Source organism: Anser cygnoides, chromosome 1 (genome assembly GCF_040182565.1).
Source record: "Anser cygnoides isolate HZ-2024a breed goose chromosome 1, Taihu_goose_T2T_genome, whole genome shotgun sequence".
Lineage (NCBI taxonomy): Eukaryota > Metazoa > Chordata > Aves > Anseriformes > Anatidae > Anser > Anser cygnoides.
In genome coordinates this window covers 189,834,869-189,859,050 of record NC_089873.1, presented here as the reverse complement: position 1 = coordinate 189,859,050, position 24,182 = coordinate 189,834,869, and the positions used below count along the sequence as shown (strand labels likewise).

At 42.2% G+C, this 24,182-nt stretch overlaps 1 protein-coding gene and 1 long non-coding RNA gene across 3 annotated transcripts in view; one reads left to right on the top strand and one right to left on the bottom strand.

The window, feature by feature from the left end:
* Positions 1 to 24,182, top strand: part of MTUS2 (microtubule associated scaffold protein 2) — a 284,967-nt gene that overhangs the window by 186,179 nt on the left and 74,606 nt on the right. The window lies entirely within an intron of this gene.
* Positions 2,071 to 10,694, bottom strand: LOC106041140 (uncharacterized). The gene is made up of 4 exons (XR_001210324.3): positions 10,420 to 10,694; positions 8,438 to 8,525; positions 3,186 to 3,274; positions 2,071 to 2,917 (listed from the first exon to the last, which is right to left on the bottom strand). It is a non-coding gene; the product is annotated as an uncharacterized lncRNA (long non-coding RNA).

Below are 24,182 nucleotides of genomic sequence, written 5' to 3'. Positions count from 1 at the left end.
TATTTTTAAATAGCTTATTTGGGCATTCATATATAAGCATGTGCTTAAGAGCAAAGCATGTCCCTTGTTGAAGTACTGTTCCCTGATGGTAAATGGTACTTACTTTTAGTCAAATCAGCTTCAAATAACCATTTCAGCAGCATGTATTTGTCCTCTTTTACTGGCGCTTCACAGCTTTTTAGTTTCTTTGTTACTTTACCAAAACAATGAAATCAAATAATACTTCACAGCTTTCTGGATCTTACGGTATTTTACAGTTGAATAGAGAGATACATTTTGTCGGTGCTGCATTAATAGCTTCATTATCATTGCTTTTAATATTATGGTCCATTGTATTTTTTTGCAAATGAGAAATTAAAGGCACAAGCAAATTAGGTTTGGGATTCATCTGCCCTAATTAGATATCTTAAAGTTAGAATTTCTCCGTCTGAAGTATTCACCATAGGCTTCTTTTCTAATCAGCAGAGACAAATAGGCCCCTCTTGAAAGTGGTTCAGGTCTTCCTAGAAGAGAGGCTCTGCAGATGTCTCTTCTTCTGGGCTTATTGTAAAGAGACTGTAGAGTGACTATTTCAAATTCCAATAGCCAATTTTTTAGGGTGAATTAGTCCCATATTTGCTGAGTTAATAGTGGTCACAAAAGTGTCAGTGGCAAACATGAAAACTGAATACATGTTTGGAATACAATACTTTTTTTCCATCTTTCACATCTAGGCTTTGGTCCCCCTCTGGTCACAGGGTTTCAAGGTATTTCATCTAAGGACCCTGAGTTGGTCTTGTTTTGCTAATTCAGATTGAACATTAATGTGCTAATTATACCATCAAAGAACACAAACGATATAATTATACACCAAAAGACCACAAATGATATAATGTAACTGTAATGAGGTTTCAGAGACTGGTTCTTTAACTGTAGCCAAGCATAGAGATACTTGTAAACCATTGAAGATAAATACTATGGGAGAATCTCGTACATACACCCTGGATTATAACAGTTGGATATATCGATACCAAATGTCTGTGACTCTGTAATCACTACTAAAAACATCATTTTGGAGGCTATTTTTCTGAGAAATGGTTGGCTGTTCCGTTTGTTTTGCCCTTGTTTGTGTTTGATCATTTGCTAAACTTCATTTTTCTGATGTGTAGAACCAGAAAGCAACTTTCAGTACCCCCCTCACCCCCACTGAAGGAGATGTTGATTTGTTTAGTGGAGCTGTGAAAAGGGGTTTTCCTTCACTGCAAGATACTGGTGAGCAAGCTGAGTTCAGAGTTACAGATTTCTCTTTTTGGACCATGAGCTATCTATTGTCCTCAAAATCCCCTTTACATCATGACATGGATTTGCAGAGTGTTTCAAACAGTTGATCCTAATAGTTGGCATCAGGTTTAGGGCTGATCACATGCCTGAATATGGAGCCCCATCATGCCATTACCTATAGAGGCAACATCATGGCTCTGTGTCTCCTGAATTTGGCTCCTGTCAGGGCAGATTCTTCCTATCATCACTTTTTTCATGCTCTGGTAGGGGCTGAAGTGGGGGAAATCAATGGATATCACCTTTTTTCTTCTCCATTTTTTCTTCTTTCCTTCCTCATTCCAGCATCTTAGGCAAGTGTTCCTTCTAGATGTAACATGATGCTGGGAGTGAAGAAGGTCTCTGCCTTTTGCTTAGATCGTCCTGAGCCACGAAACAAGTGGAGGGAAATGTTGGCTGGGCACTGACCCTCACGGGGACAAGGGCAGTGATGAAGCCATTACAGATTCATGGGGCAAGAAAAGGTCCAGTGTCCTCATCACGGCTTCTCTGCAGGCACTGCTGCACTCCCCACCCAGTACATTATAGGTCATTTTGTATTTTATGGTGTCACTATGCATATTGCTGTTCTAACCCATGGCTTTGATGACTGTGCAGCAGGAAATAAAACATGTAGCTTCTTGACAGCACTGATTTCCAAAAATGCCAGTCACTGACCCACGGCAACACACTTTTTCTTCCCTGCGATGTGCCATGTTGGGCTGAGATCTCAGTTCTCACGGGCGTGTTTGGTGTTGGGGCACAAACAAGGAGCCCTGCACAAGTCAGCAAAGCTGGGTCAGGCTGATCATTTCCTGGATCAGTGGATCAAAGAGACTGAACAGATGAATTGTTTGTATCAGGCAAATGACACCAGTTCATAAAATTACTCCTATTTTCTTCATAGAAATCTGAATTTATGGTGTAACTTGTAATTAAAGAACCATTTTCAGCACCTACAGGACTCTCCTACTTGGTCAAATGCTGAATTCAACTTCACTGAAAATATTTTACCCTCTAGCATTTTTACCGTGTTTATTATCTTATTATCTACATCTTATGCCATTATCTAGGCAAGCAGCTTAATCTCAGTCTAAATATTTTCCCAATGTTATCAGTAACCAATTTAACAGAATTACAGATACACAGACAGAAGAACAGAAATAAATCAGGATTGACTACTCATCAGGAAAACAAATAATCCGGTGCTCATTCCTAGGCCGAGCTCCGCCTCAGCTAAAGTAAGGTCTCAAGTCTTCTCTTAGGGTTGACTTGGTTTATCAGCAGATGTAATCTCGGAGGATGTCACCATGGATTTTAGTCCCTGTTTACTGTAGGTTGTCAGGATAGTGCCTGACCTCCAGTGGTAACAGAAGCGAATTGCTCATGGTTCCCATCGGGTTCAGCTGGGAACCAAGGGGTTGGAAAACGTTTAGGTGATCATATATATAGCATGTGCTTTTGGAAAATGGAAATCAATGAATGTAATGGAAAATATATTAAAATGGACTATGTGGCCAAACCTGAATTACAAATAACGTTTCCTGGAGGCACAGGTTTACAACAAAGCTTTCCGACTCAATCACTAATGGTTGTAACAAGTCAGTAAGGAGCTCAGGACCTGCAAAAAAATGCATTTCTCAGCAACGGGCTCTGTGTAGCCAGGTGATCTGTGCAGCTCTGCTCAGGCAGGTTGGTTCCCATACCATTTCCAACACAAAGGTCTGTTTTTCTTCTCTGTGCCTGAGATCTGCACAAAACAGGGCACAGCAAGGAAAGCGAATGACTCATCCCTTACACTCAGCTCCCCTCCATGACACACATATGCCTTCACACCAAGAGAGCTGAAGAAAGGAAAGGAAAAAATAAAGTCAGAGGAGACCGCCCACCTTCTCTCCATCAAAAGTGTTTCCTGGTCATTAGGGCTTGGTCTTTATTATTGGACTCTCTCCAGTTGACGGGCAGCCAAGCATCTTTTCTAGAGAAAGAAAAGAAACAGCATATGGGGATCAAAATATAAGTAGGAACTGACTGTATAAATCAAATACTTGTGCATCATGCATGCACTGACTGTACACTTTGGCAGAGGTCTTTGGAAATGCCTGGATGCAGTTCAACTACTCATTTGGGATACTGCTCGAGGATTTGTCTTCCAAATGGTGGCATCGCACTGTGTGAGGAACCAGCCTCATCACACGTTCCAAACTGGGGCATCTGGGCCAAGTCTTCAATTTAAGAAAAACACACCCACTGCTGAAAGGTGGGAAGTACAGAGGTGGGGAGGCAGCAGGGCCAGGGAAGGTTACGTGGGCTTAAGCAGAGACTGGAGAAGTTTATAGAGGAGAACGCTACTGAGGGCTCCTTTGCACACAGAAAGCATCCTGAGCTCAGAAGCCCTCGAAGTGCCGTGCTTTTGAGGTTAGAGGAGTCTTGGGGCAAGGGGATAGTTCACTCTATTTTGCTCAATTCCCGTGCTTTTCCCTGAGCCTCTGCTGTTGATCACCACTGAGAGCAGAAAACTGAATTAGCTGGATGTGTTGCCTGACAGTAGGGCTGATGTTTTGTTCCGCGGTGACCTTCCCAAGCGCAGGGCTTGATGTTCTAAAAAGATTCAATGGCATCTTATCACCCTGCACCCACATTGCACTGGTGAAACAGGAGCACAGCCAGGTTCAGTCTCTTTGTGTTAAGGGCTGTTCAAAGCACTAAAGAGGGATGCTTCTCAGGAACTCACACTTCTGCTTTGTTTCTCACTGAGGAGTTTGTTACCTTTGACTGCTCTTGTTTAAAACTGTGGCATAGATACATCTACATAGTTTTTGCAAAGCATTGCCATTGTCGTGGTTGTTGCTAGATATCAGATATCTTTGTGACTTTCTATATCTGTTTCATGTTGTGACTCTGAGCTGTTTCAAGGCATCCTGTCAGCCATGCTAGAAAAGACCTTTTATAAATACTTAAAGCACCATACATAGACTGCTGTATTTTCAAAATTCCTTGTTGAGCAAGCAATTAAATGTTCACAGAAAGGGAAGTCATAAATAGAGAACTTCATCTTGGTAGAAGGTTGGTAGAAGTTGTCAGATGCTGTGTTTGTGTTAAATATGGTTTGATAGTACTTGCTCATATAATTAATAGCTGTCATATTGCCTTATCTGATCTGGACCAGGGGAAGGATTACACCCTTGAACCAGCAAGACTCTGCCTTTGTGACTGCTTGGCTAAGCCATGGCCATGGTGCCCCCCACAGCAACCTGCTTGTGGCTCTAAGCCTTGCCGCTTGGCAAGGGGTCCTGCTGGGGTCGTCTGCCACCTGGGGCAGCCCCCTAACACTTCATGCTCTACATCCCCAGCTTCAGGCTGTGGGCAAGTGGGATATTAGTTTGCTATGCTGGCTCAAAAACCCAGTGGTGACTGCTGAAACACCAGGGGACGCAAACACTCTCCATGCCCTTTGTACCTTGGAAGAACACCAGGAAGGAGGACCTGGCAGCAGATCTCCCCCAGCTCTTAATGGCCAGTTTCGTTTTTCTACTTCTGGGGAGCAAATGGAAAATGTGACTGTATCAGCTCCTTGTATGCAAGTGTGTGTTTGTTTACGTCTAATGGAGGATGCTGGGTGGTCCTGGTTTTATGGAATGAGACCCTGGGGAGACCAAGCCTCAAGGCTCAAGTAATCTGAGTCAGAGATTCATGTATTTACCTTCTGAAAAACAGTCAGGCTTTCAGAAGTAATTGTTCCACCACATAAAGAGTTTAACAACAACTTTGACAAATACAATGGAGGTTGATTTGGGGTCATAATCACATTGAAGGCAATCGTGAGGCTTTAAATTAATAAGACATGTATTAAACATAGCCTGAAAGCACTCGCCCTTCAGTAATCCACTCAGTCTTAGCTTCTGAAGGATTCATGTGCTGTTTAAGTTAATAATATATTTCTTAACAATAGTTCTTCTTTTAGTAGCAGATGTATGACAGCTGCATTTGTTGTCAAATCTCCTAATCTAGGACTGTTCTCCAGCTTAAATTGAAGTGTCCATAGAGCATTAGAAAGGCTCCCCACTGCTCACCAATTGGAAAGTCCAGCCCCAGGCTTCCCACCTGGTATCACTGCAGTCATTTTGACAGAGGCAGCAAAGGGCTTTTCCCTCTTCCTTTAGGTCCCCAAGACCATCCCTGTCGTACCAGGTGGTGTTCTATTTTTAATTGATGTCCTAACGCATTAAGTGTTTGAGTTGTCTCTCTCTCAGAATTTTTTGGTGTGTGTATGGTTTCATAGAGAAACAGAACTTGGGTAATTCAGTGGGACTAGTCCCGTATTAATAAACTTCACTTTGTCCATTTCCCCTGTATCTTGAATTGCTCTGAGGGTAGAAGCTACTCCAGGTCCTACAGGTTTCTTAAGAATCCAGTGGTTGCTAAATTAATGTTTTTCTCTAAGAAAAAGCCTGTCTTGTGAGCTCAGTTGTGTGGGTCTTGTTTGGCCTGCTGGCACAACACCTGCCACAGCACCAGAGCCTGCACACCAGTTAGAGGCTCTGAACGAGCCTCTTATTTATGGATTTTTTTATTAAAGGCTTATTTATGTAGCCTTTCATGGGGAAGGACTGAGGAGGATCTAAGGGTGTTCATGCTGTACCTGATGGAGCACTGGGAGCATTGCAGTGGGAGTAACTGGGACTTGGTTGTGCTGTCAACATCGCTGTAGTGGAGACTTATAAAACACACAGCACAAATTCAGAGGAGGCCAGATTTCATCAGTTTTTCTATTCACAAAACAGCTTGCTGAAAAAAATAAATAGATGACTAGAAGTTGGCAATGATACTGACATTGTTAAATCTTCCAGATCACCCAATGTGCAAAAATGTCTTTGATTTGTTGCAATTCCCTGCATTCTGCTAACAAGAACCAGGTGAAATACTCATGAAGATTCCTCCCAAAAAATTAATCTAATTCAGAGGCTTTTCAGCAGAATCTGTTACGTTTCCAAATTCACAGGAACCCTGTGTTCTTTTTCTCAATTCCAGAGAATTCAGAGGATGATAAAAAGTCTTGTCTGAGGTGTAACAGTTACAATTTCATTATCAATTTTAACCAAATCACAAACCTTACAGAGAAAATTTGGTGTGTTGACTGACCTGAAAAAGTCAGTATATTTTTCAATTTTTTCATTGTTTTTTCATTGTATAAACAAGAAAACAAGATCCAAAAGCAAACCCAGAGGAAGTTCATGAAACTGTGTCAAAATCCTAAAGAAAAATTTGTTACCACTTACATAAACTGAAGCTATTTGCTTTTTCCCAGCTACTGACAAGGCACTGACTATTTGTGAGCATGGGATTCTGGTGGAGTGGATCTTCATTTCTAATGATGGTCATACTCGCCTTAGGAGACACATGGTCTGAAATACATTATCCTACATCAATGTTATCATTGGGGTTTCACAGTGTGCTTTCCATAACTTTTATTAAAATGAGTTGTTCAAAGGGTGTTGCATCACCAAATGAGGTTCATTAGAACACAAACTAGGAACAATGTCACCTGGGAAAGGTTTAAACAACAGGACCTGAATAGGTACATCCCCCTGTTCACTGTTTCTTGCACATGGGTCCATAACTACTTGCTCAGGCCATTTTTGGTGACTTTCTGAGCTCTGCTAGCCCCTGGTGCCATGGGGACATTATCATCTCTGAGGCTTGGCAATGTTGCTCCACATTGGTCATCAGGAGTCTCTCAGTGTCTTGTTGTTCATGAGCTCTAAAAAGCTGTGAGGCTGTGTGTAGGGAAGGATGCCAGGCAGTCCCTTCGACTGGTTGTTTCATAGTCTGAAACAGTCCAAGATTTTTTAAGGAAGGGAGAGCAGAGCAAACTCTGCACTTAGCAATACTAGCAGGTCTGTTAACCCAGATTCACCTCAGCCCTGTTAGGGGAGGATCATTCTTGGTAATTCATACCCAAAGCTTTTGCAAGGGATTACTATGCTGCGGTAACATACGAAAGTCTGTACTTACCATATCAGAGGTCATTCGTATGTCAAGCATCTGCGTTTTGTAATGTGAATAACATCCCATGTGTGGTGCAAATGCCCTCCACCTACTGGGAACCTATTAGCAGCTTCACTTGTAGTGAAGCGGCATGTGGCTTGGGAAATACAGGTCAGGAAATGGGGAGTTTGTAGCTTGGATTCTGGATGGATTACTCAAAAGAAAGGCAGCTTTCACTGCTGCTCTGCCAGCTGTCTCAGGTCTCAAATTCCACCTGAAAACCTGCTCAGGGAGCTTCCACATTATCTCTATTTATATCTTTCTGCTAAAATAACACGACAATAAGCTCAGGACTGGGAATTAGAGGAATAAGTATAAGGAACAGTACTGCTACCAGACCAAGTGCTTCTGTTCTGTGTCATATATTTCTTCTTAAATCCCATGTGCAGATAATTTTAATTTTCAAATTTTTCCATAATTTTAAGGAAGTATTCTGTTTGTGGTTTATATATATGTATATATGTAAAAGAATTTATTTTTTATCCACTTTTAGAATGAGTAAAATTAGATAGGTGTTTTGCTCTGACAATTCACAATAGACCCCAGTAACATTTTATAAATATTTTAAAGCGCAATTTATTCCCTTCGTATTTAAACCCATGAATTACTCATTACTTAGCACATCCTTCCTCCTGTAGGCAAACAGCAGTAGTTGCCACACTGTTTTAGAATGAAAGCTGTCAAGATAAAGGTGGGTTTCGTTAATGAATTACTACTAGAATATTACACCACAGGCACTAGCAGCATGGTTGGAGGTGGCCTTTACCAAAGATTTTTCACATTTACCAGAATCACATGGGTGCGAATAAAAGCAGAAAAAACTCACCTCGTCTGCAGATAAACTTTTTTTTTTTTCTGAAATGCTCTTAACAACAGCAACTAATATTTACCTAATGCCTCTCATCCAAAGCAATTTGCAATTAATTAATCTTCATAGCTCTCTTGCTAAAAAAAGAGCACTGAGAAAATGATGCTGGAGAAGCTAGGCTGATTGCCCAGGATTTGCCTCTAATGCAGACAAAGTACTCTCTCACTAATCATCACAGATTTCATTCAGTTTTTCAGTGTGAAGACAAACTTTGGTTGCAAATACCTGATATATTGAATCCCTGCTGAAGAAACCTTCCAACAGTGGCCACAGGACACCAGCTGTGGCAGTGGTACTGCAGGCTCTCTTCTCCCTTTATGGGGAAAGAAAATGAATAGAGGGCACTGGTCAACCCAGCAGCATCTTCATTTATGTTAAATTCATTACCTACTGCCACTTAGGTCACAAAGAAATCGAATGCTGAGTACTGGCATTTCTGCAGTAGGAAACCTTCTCTGTCTCCTATAAGAGTCTCCTTTGAGCCGGGGGCTGACCTCGGTAACATTGCTCCAAAGCTGTGCTATTACCCATACATTTAAATGTCAGGCACTAGACCCCAAATGGCTTGAGATACTTGTCTACACTTAATGGAGAGGAGGAGCTTTTAAAGCACTTCTCAGAGCAAATACAACTTTAACATCTGTGTTATCACAGTAGTGTGATGCCATAGCAGTGTACCTGCCCTTTCAAAATAAACAATATATTTCTTAAAAAATATATATATATATCTTGGAGATGCTCTCAGGCTACATTTCCCTGCTGAAGAAGAGGAAAAAAAAATTAAAAAATAGAAGTTTCTTTTGCAGTAAAAGCAGCTGTGATTTTCACATACCCACCTGCCTTCAGGGCCCAGGAGCGTAAGAGAAACACCAAGGGCATGTGGTGGGCCTGTCAGATTGTGCCACCATGGACGGGAAGGAAACTCTGCAGAGCCAGCAAAGCTACATGGGAGTCTGCCAGGCAGATCTGCCACTTGTGCTCTCCTGAGGCCTCTGCTGTTCATTAGCAGTGCTAAGAGCTATCGAACTTATCGTCAAGAGCACAGGGCTTTGAAGACTTTTTCCTGCAACTGAAGTACTATGGAAATCACTTGAATTACAATTTTCCAGTAGGCAAAGCTCTGGCTTAATATTTCTGCACTTGTCTAGTACAGACACTGTTAATTAGATGCACCTGCAGTACAAAAGGCATTATATGTGTTAGTATAAAACATTACAGACCATACTTCTGACTGTACTTTATGACTCCTTAACTTAATTCCAACTCACCCGCCCACACCCAAATATATATACACTTTTTAATCCTGTTAATAAGTTCAGGTATCTTCAAAAAATTCACTGGGATTTAAAATTGTACAAAATGAGAAGCTCTCCTACTTCAATAAGCCATGTACTAAGTATATGATTAAAAAGCTTTCATTTAAGTAGTCCCTTCAAGGTCTTAACTACAGGAGAATTCATACAGAGGTGAAATTAATAGGATATTCCTTGTTAATCCTGCAGTTCGGTTTTCACATGTCAGAGGTGGACAAGTGAATTTATCTTCAAAGGTCCTAATTAGGGGGAAAAACATCGGCAAGGGTGCATGTAATTACGTCTCTTTGGAACATCAAAACCTTGCTTCTTAAAAATGATGGATTTAGAAACATGACCTTACAAATAGAGACTTCTTGCAAAATTAAGTTACCTCTTCCCTCCCCAGTCAAAGCCCAAAATCCAACCAAGTGCCCAAACCCTTAAAAGACCATGGCCTGGAAGCACTGAATGGTCCCAGGGGGCCCTCATGGATGTGAATATGACAGAACGCAGAGTCCCAATTCACCAACTATGATTTCGAGTTCAAGTTACTGCCTACTAATCATTGCCTAATTTGAAACGACCTGAATCCCTCACATCCTGGCCATGCATTTTGTAGGCAGGGAGCCTCAGGGTTTTCAACTCTGCTGCGGGTTGCTGAAAGCAAGCAGAATCAAACGAGGCCTTCCCACTTGTTTTTAAATAGCATTCACTGAGTGCTTTATGAGTAACTAAATATTATTCATGACAAATCTTGAACACCTTTGGTATTCAGATTTGGGTAAAGCCTGGTAGGTAGTTTTAAACAGCCAGCTCCAAAGGGAATTGCATCTCCTTTTGACAGAGCTGGAATGATCCTGAAGGACCTTAATGCCAGTCCAACCAAGCCAACGTCTGATGTCCTGAACTTACTGTTCAGGCCAGGTGCAGGACAGCCCAATCTACACAGCCGTGCTCTCCTCTCATAAATCATGTCCCTTCAGAGAGGATGCTGTGCTATCTCCTGCTCATGTGGCTGTTACCAGGTAACGTAAGCAGAGGCTGTTATAAGGACTGTGGAAGGTTGATCTGCCCTTGGTTCAGTGACAAGCCGAGGGAGCCCAGGTGGCACGTACTCACCCTTCTCCTCTCCTCCTGACTGGGGACACAGGAAAAGGATGACGATATACATCCTAATTTCACTACAGACCATCAGCTACAAACCATTAGACTCCTCTCCTACTGAATTCAAAGTTTTGAGAAAGGGAACATTTCTCTCAAGATAGTTGGTTTGTGTGAATGACGCTTGGTTGTCTATGCCTGACAATGTCCTAACAAGTTAACACACTGTCCTGACTAAAGCACCATCCAAGTTATTTTCAGAGAGGCCTTAAAGTATTGTTCTGACACAAAAGAATTAGGATGCTCCACTTAGGCATGTTAACGGGGAATGGCTTTGCTGTCTTAAAAATGAAGAATTGTAAAATTGTGGGAAATTGCTGACACTGAATGCTTGTAATAGACTAGAGAGGTCTTTTACATACGGACGTGTTATTTTAGAACATCAAATCCTTTATCAAGTTTACCAGTCATTTTAGTAATAGTGTCAGTGTCCAACCCTAAAGAAGTTTTTATCTGCATGGCTTGGTACTATATCACATTAAAACAGATGATGCAGTTATGTGTCCAGCCTGGCAGCAACTTGCCCACTGATGCAGAAGACCAGGAAAGGTTTAATGACCTTTTTGTAACTTGTGTAATTTCAATGCCAGCAGCTAATACTAGTCCAAGAAACTGTGATGTTTTTGCCAGTGCCCCTAGATGTATTCATTAGTCTCTAGGAGTAAGAGTTATAGCCACAAATCCCCTCTGGCACCCTAAAGTATCTTCAATTCAGCATCCTTTGACTTTAGAGTAACTATAGCTTTAGTATATAAGTAGCAGATATAATGATGTAAGCCAACGACATAGATTAACATGGCTCCTCCTGACAGAAGCCACTTGCTTGGAGAAGACTCCCCAAATCCAGGGCGCGTGGTGGGAGCCTGAAGGTGCTGCAGTCAGAGGGGGAATTTCATGTCTGCCTGTCCAGGCTGAGTTTGGTCTCCGAGCTATAGATTTCCATCTCCCAAGTAATCAGACTGGTGTCTTCCATACTTACAAACCCAGTAAAGAAAGTATGTCGAGAGCATAAATGGTAATATAATGCAATCAATTATATTACAGTCGTCTGAGCAAATAGTGGTGTATGGTCATTATTTGAAAGCCTGGCCTTGGAAATCAGGGTTCTTTGTTCATTATTCCCCTTTCACTGTTCTACTCCTGGCTCTACGCTTATAACTCTGTGGAAATCACTTCTACATGCTTCAGTTAAATGGGTTTACATGTTCTTACTTATTAGTGTCATTTATTAAATAAAGAGAAGCTACTAACTTGAAGATTGCTACTACCAGTCAGTAAAATTTGAATAGGAAGGGAAAAAGGAACTGTAGAAGGATCAAATGAACAAAATTTTTGATATTTTAAAAAGTAATAAATAAATAAATGTTTTTGTTCTATAAAAGCACTGGCAACTTTTAAGAACTACATCTTCTATGTATCCTCTGTAGGTTTCAACACAATTTTGATTTTATAAACTCTTAAGAGCTTTCATTTTGTGAAATAAATGCAATTTAACATCTGTTTTCTGCAAAATACTACGTACCAACTGGCTTAGATGATTTCAGTGCACAGAAATATAGCTAAAACACTTTGCAAAACTTATTTAACTGGGTAACTGGGTCATAGCACTTAGTGCTGCTGACTTGTAAAATAACTGAATTTTGCTCAAAAGCATCTATTCAAGGCATTTTTTTTGCAAAGATGAGGAAAATTTGTAATAGGTCACACTGAAAAATGAACACAGTCTTCATGGATAATGCCATTTGTAAAAGACACCTGTTTTGCATGTGGTTTTCTCTCTCGTTTTTGAAAGGCAGATTTACTTCCAGGCTTCTCATGATTGAAAATATTTATTTTTAAAAAATTTAGTGTGATCAAATCAGTTAAGATGTTTTGCAAGGAAAACAATGCTTAATCAGCAGAGCTCTACAAGTCAAGCTTATTTTTGGAGACTTAAAAGTCAATATAGTCAGTGCCTGTGGAAAAATAAAGCTGTCCACTGAAACTTGCTTCCTGACTGCTGAAACTCTGGAATATATAATGATTTTTCTCAGAAGCTTATTTTTACAATAGATTTTTTCCTATATGACATCTAAAATAAAGAAAAATACATCTCAAGACATGAGCCAGCACAGAGCAGCACAGTGCATGTTGCACATTACTTCCAAAGAAGCTCATGAAAGTTAACTGAGAAAAGCAGGTTCTCATATGCTATCCAGAAGTAAACAAATGCTTGCAGTGGATATTGCCTACCTGAACTTCAGTAAGGCCTTCGACACTGACCCCAGTAAGATCCTCATAGAGATGCTGTTGAAGTATGGGCTGGATGAGCAGATCACAGAATCACAGAATCGTCTAGGTTGGAAGAGACCTCCAAGATCATCTAGTCCAACCTCTGTCCTAACACTAACAAGTCCTACACTAAACCATATCACTAAGGGCTACATCTAAGCGTCTTTTAAAGACCTCCAGGGATAGTGACTCAACCACTTCCCTGGGCAGCCCATTCCAATGCCTGATGGTGAGGTGAGTCAAAAAATGGCTGAATGACGTGGCCCAAGGGGTTTTGGTCAATGGTGCAAAGTCTATTTGGAGGCCAGTGACAAGCAGAGTGCCACATGGGTCAATATTGGGTCCAGTCCTGTCTAACACCTTCACCAGATGACCTCCAGAAGTCAACCTTAACCATTCTGTGATTCTGTGAAGTGACATTTCTTGAAAAGTTCATACTGCTAGAAGGAAAATTTCCAGTAGAAAAGTTCAAGTAGATGAAAAAAGTTGAAAACATCTAATGGTCCAACACCTCTCATTTGTACTTAGGAGATATACCACTGTAGGAGATATACCAGGGTGAAGGGGCAGGAAAATGTGCCCACTGTGGAAGCTTTTGCTGTTCTTGGCCTGAGGAGTGGTGGACATTTTGTTTCAGAAATCAGGCCCTGATTCTCATTTTTAAAAGACTTGAGAGTGGCTCTATGCACCTCCACTCCACGTGCTGCTGCAGTCTGTGGTCTTCAAGAACAGGACAGAGCTGTGAGGCCAGGATCAGTCTTGGTTGCTATTGGGGCCCATCTCACCTCTCTGCCCCCAAAGGAAACACGGAGGAACAGCTTGTAAGTCTCCCATCTTCCCATGCTTCAGCTGGGGCTTCATAGGTTTCACTTGACATGCAAGCACTCAGTCCTGCCCCTTGCATTTCCATGGGGAATTAGGCAGCTTCTTGGACATGAGTGATGAGGGTTCCTCAGCCTCTTTCCTTGCCCACTAGAGCAGAGGGGATCATCTCCACCAGGATGGATGACTGCACCTACTGAGGCCACCAGGGGTGTTGGAGAAGAGGGCTCGAATGGTTCAGGTCAGCCAGACTAACTCAAGCTGTTCTACAAAAGGTGGGCAAATATTTTTCTTGAGCAGCATGTTGTTCATGAGGATGTGAATGGCTGATCTGAGCAGCATATGTTTTTCCCTGACTGTCTCCAAAGCACAGTGCAGCTTTGGTGTCTGGCCCCACTTTTCTCCCCCAACCAAAGCACTGCTCAGCATTCACGGGAGGTTCTGTTCAGCTGCTTCGGGCCTTCATACTCTGAAATGGAGACATCTGTTGGTTTGAATCTCCTTCTGGGCTGAGAGGGTGATTAAGTCTACTGTGTGCTGAATTTGAATGTGAATTGAAATAGGAGTTAAGTTCCTAAACAGCTTTGAGGATCTGTGCCTGGGCTCATAAAATTCAATTAATTAATGACTAACTGGAGACCCTCTAGGGCTCTTCCATCTTAGAGGTTTCAGTATAGCATCTCCCCTCCTGGGCCCATACTGCATGCTCTGAAGGCATTGTTATGCCAAAGGAAGGAGGCAGACACATTTACTAACTCTTTAATCTATCACAATTCCATGTAAACTGTAGCACACACGTTATTGTGGCTTGGCAGGGAGGATCAAGACCGGGTGCTACCAGACGTTACACACTGGCAATGGTTAGTGCATTGCTTAACCTCTCCTAGTCTGGTGACCTGTGGCATCCAGCATGGATTGCTAAAGCTGATGGACATTAATTAACATTGCTGAAATGCCATTAACGTTTTTACCAGGGATTATACCTCTTTTAACTTTCCAAATATGGCACTCCACACCAGTGTTCAAAAAAAATTAGAAGCAGCAATTCCTGGAAAGAGGCAGTTATTGATGATATAATGCCCACAAGTGTCAGCAGATGTTATTCCTTATAAAAAGGCATGTGGCTCTAATTTGGCACTTCTTGCCATCAGGAGGAACTTCTTGCAGAGCAGATGTCACTTCCAATCCTATCTTTCAGGGGTGCCTGTGCCCTGTTAAAAAAGGCATATCAATTTAGAAGTAGGCATGGTGCCACTGGAGCAGATGGTTATGAGCACAAGTTGTGTTATAGAACTGGTGTTTGCAGAAATGTGGATGCTGGGAATGAAGTCCTACCCAGGAACATCAAAATGTTCTTACCCAGGAAAAATTCCTTCTACGTAGATTGATACGTGCTAATTAATGCTTTAGTACTGGTAGAAATGGATGTTGTCAGTACTGCCTTTATGGTTTTTCAAGCTTTTGGGCAACCACTGGTGATCCCAGGGGCCATTTTGGCATCTGAGGGCATAGGAGCATAGATGTGTCCTTGGGAAAAATGCTACCTATGCTTGATGTTACTTCAACAGCTCTGCAGTGCCTGGGAACTGTTGCAGTGTGGAAGACTGCTCTGATGGGCAACGAGGAGGAGAGGTGGTTCTGGACCTGCATTCACCCATCTCCTCTGTAAGGCAGTGTATCACCCTCTACCAGCCAAATATCTGAAACAAAACTGTGCTTCTGTCCTGAATAGCATGTGCTTTTTCTCTTGCTTTGAAGTCAACGCTCCAGTTGCCCTCATTGGGATAAAATACAGTATTTCTTAGAAATACAGCCTTCATGAAAAAGTTCATTTCAGTAAATTTACTAAATGTGATTTTTAAAATGTTGCTTTTTAGATAAAGCTACTTCTTTTCTCTCCCAAAATGAACCTGCTGAGATGAATTTAAATGTTAAATTGATAAGTAATAAGTTCTTCTTAACTTGTATCTTCAAGTAGAGTTTCCAAAAGCATGATGAGTATTTTACTGCCTTGAAGTGTACCTCTGGCATTAAGAACCAGCCCTTCCTATAACTAATTGACAGACTTCAGTGACTAAACAATAAATCAGGTTACTCTTATCTGATATGATTGAAGTCTTCATCCATATGTCTAGAAGCTTACAGCAGATGTTTCTCTCTTCTCAGTTAGACAAGGAGACATTTCCCCCATATGCAGTCCTGTTGCATCAGCTTCTCACGGTACCACACAAGATACTTCACCGTGGTATTCATGATATGGGATGTTTCTTGTCACTCTGATCAGAGCTGTACACTGAAGAAGGAAAGTTTTTAGGAATGTTCTGGTTATGAATGACCTTCTTATTCTGTACTTTTTACCTGTGACAATTCAGCTCTAAGGTGTGCCAAGAGATGGCCCTTTCAGAAGGTGATTTTTCAGGCCCATTTTAAAATGTCTGCATACTGCAGGTATCCTTGGAGGCATTCCAATAACCTTATGTTACCATTTCTGACAAATATTATGATTGACCAGCAAAACATTTTGCTGCCTTCACTTTATACTCTGTGGGGCTTTGATTAACCAGCCACACAAATGAGCGCAGCTAGCCAAGCAGCTGTGCAATCAGCCAGCGCTAGGCAAAGCTACCAGCAACATATGGTGAAATTTTACTCCATAATAGAATACTCATCTTGCCTAGTGGAGTTGTAACATTTCCCAAGAGCCCCAATAAGATGTGTTGAGTAATCCAAAGTGTGGCACAGTCAGCAAATTGTCTGCAGTTTCCACTAACAGACAAAGAAATTTTATTTTGTGGTGAAATTTTCACCTTACCCAATGAAGCCTATAGCACTTCAGCAGGGAGCAGCATGTAACTCCACTCAAGTAAGAAATCGACTTAACTGGCTCCTAAAATATGTATTTTAATTGGTGAGATGAGATGAATAAGTTAGTATTAATACAAGGAGGTGCATCAGCAGAAGGCTGTATTTTTACTATCTATTATGTATGAAGGACACTGAAGATAGGTGAGTGCCTCAAAAAATAATCTAGATTTCAAAAACTCAGAGTCATCAAAAACAGTAAAACTTGTAAAGGTGGGAATTTCAGTTCCATGTCAACACAGAGAATTAGATTATCCATTTTGTTTATTTCTACCGAGTCAATTATAGAAGTGCCACAAAGCTCGATTGTTTCTACCACATTGTTGCAGACCAGCAGCTATAGGATTTGATCCACACAGTGGATGAAACCAGTGCAGGCATGAAAAATCGTCCTCTTACCTTCTGTGCCATGAAGAATTGGTCATATTTATGGTGAAAGAACAAAAAGAAGGGTAAATATTTATTCATGTAAACATAAATTTTATCTGTTAGCTTAAGTCAAAATATTACTCTTCTGAACTTGCCTTTCATCAGCTTTACAGACAGTGGACTCTTCAAATACATTTTGATTAATGGAAGTGGGGCTAAATTTTGGGAAATATCTATGTTCAAACTGCAACCTAAAACCATGTTTCTTGGCTCCAGGGTCAGCTGTGCTGGCAAACAGGGAGGGCCTGGACATCTCCTGGTCCCTTGCCCTGTTCTTTGCAGTGTGGGTGTTGTTGGCGCTGCTCTTACTCTCTCCAGGAAAAGCTGCTACAGAGGGAGTTAGCCTAAGCAGCACCAGGATTCAGCCAACATCACTAAGCCCTCTATTATTTAGCAGAGTAGACACAGCCCCACAGATGAACCCTCAGCTAAAGGCCGTGTCTGCAGAGGCATCCTGCTGTGAGTAGGGCTGCTGGTGCTACCTGGGCGGTGCACCTTCCAGTTGAGTTGGGAAGGCACAGCCCAAAGGGGTGTCACTAATCATCAGTGCTGGTGGGATTCATCTGAACAGCTCAAGGGATCATGAGATATGGAGAGGCACCATGCTCCTTCCCTTGATGTTGAAGGGGCTGTCTCAGAGGTACTCATCTGCACTGCAGAGACCCAAAGCCATCCAAATCTCAGGGAGATGGTTCCTGTCCTGACAGACACTGCAGATTTGGCTCCTTATTTCAGTGACAGTTATCAAGCTCAAAATTCACAATGCAAGTTTCTGTTGAATGCTAAGACTTCGGAATAAATCAGCTTTTATAAACACACATGGGCTTGAACAAGCCTTCTCTAAAATAAATATGATAAGGAAGGTTATTGCTAAGACACCTTTGTCTGAGCTAAAAATATGCAATGGGAAAGAAAATAATTTGAGGTAAGTAAGCTAGGTTTAAGGATTATGTGAACATCAGTCCTCATACACCTCCTTTTTCTGGATAGAAAAGAAACATGTCACCAGCTTCTTCCTGATCTATTGCCCATTTGGCCTTGTGTATTGGGAAATACCAGGCACTGGCTCTCAGCAAAGACAAAATGACAAATTAACTGGCTAGTAATCTCATCTACTATCATAACTTCATAACAGCACAGTAAGCCCTAAGGACTAATGATCACACTGTACCACTTGGTCAATAGCATTGTTTCAGAGCTGTACATTCACTTGTGTCTGTTGATGATTACACTGCGAAGCATTATATTGAAATTTACGGTGTTGAGCTTTAAAACAGTAACCCTCATATCAGAGAAATAAAAAACTCAGCTGGCAAGCTGCAAACCTCGTAATCAATCTATAAAAATTACCATTTTACAGCTAAAAATTGGAAGTAAATAGCGGTCCTTGATTAAAGGATGGGCATATGTTACAATTGAGTGAAAAGTGTGTCTTGCATTTTTAGTTTTAAACATCGCATGATTATTCACAGTAGTTTAGACATTTTCCTTATCGTAGTGTTACCCATGGCAGTGATTTAAAATTTCATTTTGAGCTTGTATTTGTGCTTGAAAACTGGGGCACAGAAGTGCAGCCTAGGAAAAAACAGCAACAACAACAATAACAAAACAGAGGAACAATACATCCCACTATTTTGCAGGCAAAAAAAATATATATAATTCTAGCCTCATTCATCATCAGGTTTTCCTGCTTGCTTTCTGTCTGTCTCTGCTGTTCCCTTGCTGTGTGAATTTGGAGAGCAGCTCAACTCTTTCGTCCTTTTGTTATTTGTAAAGCTCATTGAGTTCTGTGATTGGAAAGTGGTTTAAAAATGCTAAGTGGGGTCACCGCTGAAACAACTAGACATACCTTTGTTGTTATTAAACTTGGCGTCAAGTATTGTCCAAGGTTCTCTAAGATGGAAAAGGCTTGCTATTACTCTGGGTAAATGTCTGTGCTTCAGTCAACATTCATGATGCAACCACGTTCCCAGTGTCTCGGGTGTGATTACAGCTGTGGTGGAGATCTAACGGCTCCAAGCCACATTTGACCTGCTATGAAGAGCTGGAAGCTTGCTGCGTTTCAAAAGGCTGCACATAGCAGCCCATGAGACAGGGAGCCACAGAAGCAGCTGTGCTCGCGCTTTAATACTCTTTGGGGTCTGTTTCTCAGCAAAACAGAGACCCATAGGGATTGTCAGACAAGCTATTTTTCTAGAAAGGACCTAAGCCCTCCAACAGAAGGAGTTATTATTGCCATCGAGTGCAGGCAGGACAGCTGTGGCAGTGCAGCTCCAGAACGCAGCCCTTCATCTCTCTCTCCTCTCGAGCAAGACCTGCCCATGCCACATGCTTTAACTCACATCTTGTCAAACACAGATTTCCCCCAAACCATGCTCCCACTGTTTTGCAGTCGTATTTATTATCATACCACATTTGACGCTTTTTTTTCCAATTTTGTAAGTAATTCCAGAAGAGGAATGGTTCCTGCTAGTGACACACACAAAAGAGCTTCCTCTTCTTTCAGGGAAGTGGTTGAGTCACCGCCCCTGGAGATCTTCAAGAAACATGTGGATTTAGAGCTTGGTAGCATAGTTTAGTGGTGGACTAACTAGCTTAAAGGTTGGATTTACAAACTTAAAGGTTAGACTAGATGATCTTAGAGATCTTTTCCAACCTGAAGGATTCTATGATTCTATAATTCCAGGAGTGAGTAGCCCCTGAAGCAAGCTGCTTCAGGGTCAGATGCTGAAGGGGACAGTGGTGCATATGGACAGAGGGTGGCTCAAGACATCTGGGAACCCCTGGGATTTTGGTCATGGTTTTCTCTGAAACCATAGCCTACAACATGTTGCTGGCCCTGACTTCTGCATGTCTTCACTGGTATAACAGCATAGGGGATGAGTGGGTGCAGCTGGGACTCTCCAAAGTACTTGCAAGTCTTCAAAAACATTTTCTTCTTTCTTGTGTTTTTGTTTGTTTGTTTGTTTGTGTGTTTTCCACAAGATGAAGAGTAGGATTCATTGATGCTCGTAGTGAGGAGGTGTTAAAAGTGAGACTGAAGTGAGACTGAGGTGTTAAAAGTGAGACTGAAGGCCTTTGGCTCTAGCAGATCGTTAATGCTCTGTTAATCTGTTAATACTCTCCTACAAAGTCAGCAGTGCAGCTCTGCATAGAACACAGAGTCTGCAAAAATGCAGGGCGATTTATGTAGGAGAACCCAAATGACTTGCCAGGTGTTTCAAAGGCAAGCAAGGAGTCTCCCCTGGTTCAGGTAAAATTCAAAAGTAGGGGAGTATGAAGGAAGAGGTACAATACGGGGGGGATGTGATCACCTGAAATCTGTTATGCACAGCACGTCTGGTGTTTCTCTTCAGGCTCTTCCTTAAAAAATAACAACTGTAAAGATTCTGGGAGGACTGATGCTACTGACTCACCTGCTGCAAATAACAGTGGAAAGCATTATCTCATGATGGACTGACAAGTACCATTTAATGAATAATCTTTCTGATTTATTTTTTTTTTGTGGATGTTGCCTACCTTGATTTCAACAAGGCTTTCAACACTGTCTCCCATAACCTCCTCATAGGCAAGCTCAGGAGATGCGGGATAAATGAGTGGACAGTGAGGTGGACTGAGGGACTGAGAACTGGCTGAATGGCAGAGCTCACAGGGTTGTGCTCAGTGGCTCAGTCTAGTTGGAGGGCTGTAGCTAGTGGTGTCCCCCAGGGGTAAGTACTGGGTCCAGTCTTATTCAACTTATTCATCAACGACCTGAATGATGGAACAGAGGGCACCCTCAGCACGTTTGTGGATGGCACAAAACTGGGAGGAGTGGCTGATACTCCAGAGGGCTGTGCTGCAACCTAGCACTGCCAAGTCTACCACCAAACCATGTCCCTAAGCACCACATCTACATGTCTTTTGAATCCCTCCAGGAATCCAGGGCTGGTGACTCAACCACTTCCCTGGGCAGCCTGTTCCAATGCCTCACGACCCTTTCAGTAAAGAATTTTTTCCTAATATCCAACCTAAACCTCCCCTGGTGTAATTTGAGGCCATTTCCTCTCGTCCTATCACTAGTTGTTTGGGGGAAAATCCTGCCCCCCACTCTGCTACATCCTCCTTTGAGGTCATAGAGAGTGATAAGGCCTCCCCTGAGCCTCTTTTTCTCCAGGTTAAACAACCCCAGCTCCCTCAGCCGCTCCTCAGAAGACTTGTTCTCCAGACCCTTCCCCAGTTTTCTTGTCCTTGTTTGGACATGCTTCAGGGCCTCAATGTCCTTCTTGTACTGAGGGGCCCAAAACTGAACACAGTACTCAAGGTGCAGCCTCACCAGAGCCGAGTACAGGGGCACAATCACCTCCTTGGTACTGCTGGCCACACTATTTCTGATGCAAGCCAGGATGCTGTTGGCCTTCTTGGCCACCTGAGCACACTGCTGGCTCATATTCAGCCGCCTATTGACCAATACCTCCAGGTCCCTTTCCGCCAGGCAGCTTTCCAGCCACTCTCCCCCCAGCCTGTAATGTTGCATGGCGTTGTTGTGCCCCAACTGCAGGACCTGCACTTAGCCTTGTTGAACCTCAAACCAATTGAACCACTTCTTCCTCGTCATGCTTTTCCCCTGCTCCAGCATGGGTTTCTCTCCACGGGCTGCCGTCCTTTAGGATAAACCTACTCCTGCAGGGCCTCTCCATGGGCCGCAGCCTCCTTCAGGCCACATCCACCTGCTCCACCGGGGGCTCCTCCACGGGCTGCAGCGTGGAGATCTGCTCCGTGTGGGACCCGTGGGCTGCAGGGGGACAGCCTGCTCCACCAGGGGCCTCTCCACGGGCCGCAGGGGAACTTGTGCTGCGTGCCTGGAGCACCTCCTGCCCTCCTGCTGCACTGACCTGGGGGGCTGCAGGGCTGCTTCTCTCAGTTTCTCACTCTTCTCACAGCTTCCATGCAGCATTTCTTACCCTGTCTTAAAAACATTCAGAGGTGCCCACCAGCCAGGCTACTGGGCTCTGTTTTGTCCCGGGCTGGTGGCCGCTGTAGCAGCTGGAGCCAGCTGGAACCATCTGTGCCCAGCACAAGATGGCCCTGGCCTCTTCTCACAGAAGCCTCCCCTGCAGCCCCCAGCACCTGGCCACAGACACCCAATACAGCCATGCAGCTTGTCTTACAGAGCACGTTTTTTATCAAATGATCAAAAGCCAAATAGTTTTTTCCTCACTTTTTCCTCCTGGCATCTTACAGCAGGAGGTGTACAGGAGGCTCTCCAGGCCTGGGGGATTTCTGACTCGGGACCTGACCAAGTCCTGTTTATCAGCCTTCCCATCCACTCATTTCTTTAATCAGCAGACTTCGTACGCTGTGTTTTGGACAGCAGAGGTGTTTGTAGCTAGCTGCACTTCATCCTCAAGACCTAGAAAAGCTTTTTAGTTTTTATATTTTTCTTTGTAGGAGTTCGTGTAACTCCCCTTGGAAGCTCATTCTTCAGCAAGAGAATTGCAGATTTGTGAACTGAAACATTTTCTGTATAATAAATTTTACAGTAGAGAATAAAAGATAGGCATATGAGGTTTCAATTAAAGAGCATTTGAACTGCATTTCTCTGCAAACAATAGGAATAATTTCCTCCTCAAGGTTAGCGTTTCTACAATTTAAACTTTAGAACAAAGAGCCAAGGAAATAAAAAAATATCTACATGTGGTGCTACCCAGGCCAACAGGGTGACTGCATATCCAAGAACAAGGAGTAACTCTGGAGGAGGATGCAAACAGACTGAGGGAGACACATTTGCTTTAAGATACCTTGTCTTTGTGCACAGCTGCGGAGAAGCCTTGGCCAGGCTGGACCAGCCTTTCTGCTGACATGACTTTGCTGAAGTCAGCAGTGTTTCATCAACAGACAACTGGGCACATGGTCTTTAATGGCTGTTTCACAGGTCAAAAATCTTTGTAATTTGGGTGTAAAACAACTGTCTGCTCTGCTGAGGAGTTGTTATGTGTACAGCAGTGTAAAGATGACAAATGTTTCAGGTTTTCCTGTTCCTGCACAGAGTACAGCAGTCTTTTGTTGAATTTTTAATGTGGCTTATTACTTGAGTAAAGGTCAAATGTTTTTTCTAGAAATCCATGTATCCTGCAGGTATAATACTTTAAATTATGACCTATTATAATACTTTAAATTATGACCTATATGCAAGCAGCCCTAAAGACAGAGCAAAATTTAACACTGTTTTGTCAGAGCCAAAAGGTATATTCTTCCTTTGTCAGAAAAGAGGATTTCCTTTTCCAACCTGCACTTTTCTTCTAGTGGATTTTCAGTAAGAATAGCAAAAAAAAATCTCTTCTTTCTTGCACACATTTAAGAAGCCTATGTCTTAAAAATACTGGAAACTTGGACACGCCAATTATTTTAATAATGTTATCATTACCCTGCAGGCAACACCTAAACAGTATTGTGTTGTATTTTATCTTTTAAAATAATAGAAATAAAAATTATAACCCTTTTCTGAAATCCTATGTATTTCTTGCTACTATCTTTACTCATTTTCTCAAGTAAAATCTTCATCCTTCTGCAAATGTTCAAGTACAGACATACTGTAATTTTGCTCTTCTTAGGTTTCTACTCAATAGATAAAGAAAACACTCCAACTTTGCTTTTTTCAAATGTTAAGGAAAGATTGATTTCCTTATATCTACAAGAAGTCTAGGATGTGATTGTTCCCTAAATGGCAAATGCAGGAGGAAACCAAACCCGTAGAAAAAAGGTGTTGATAGAGGTCAATATAAGCTGGAAACCTTGGCAACCAAAAATTCAGTATGAGAATACGATTGAAGTGGATGTAAGATTTAAGGCAGAATTATTTTTTCAGTTTACTATTCAAATGTCTGAGTGTAATCTGGGGAAATGCTTGTGGGAAATCTTTCTTGGGTGGGAGAATTTGGTGCAACGCACCACTGAATCCTGCTATTGCTCTTTACTCTGAGAACTAGTAACATCCAAGTCTTTGGGTGAGGGTATAGGATGGCTGCTGTAGCATCTGCAGAGCCCCAGAAAACTGCTACACCCACAGATTTAGAAAGTCCCTGATTTACTTAGGAGCCTTGCAGCCAGGTAACTATATGGAGCTAGCCCCAAAACAAGTTTTAAGTTCC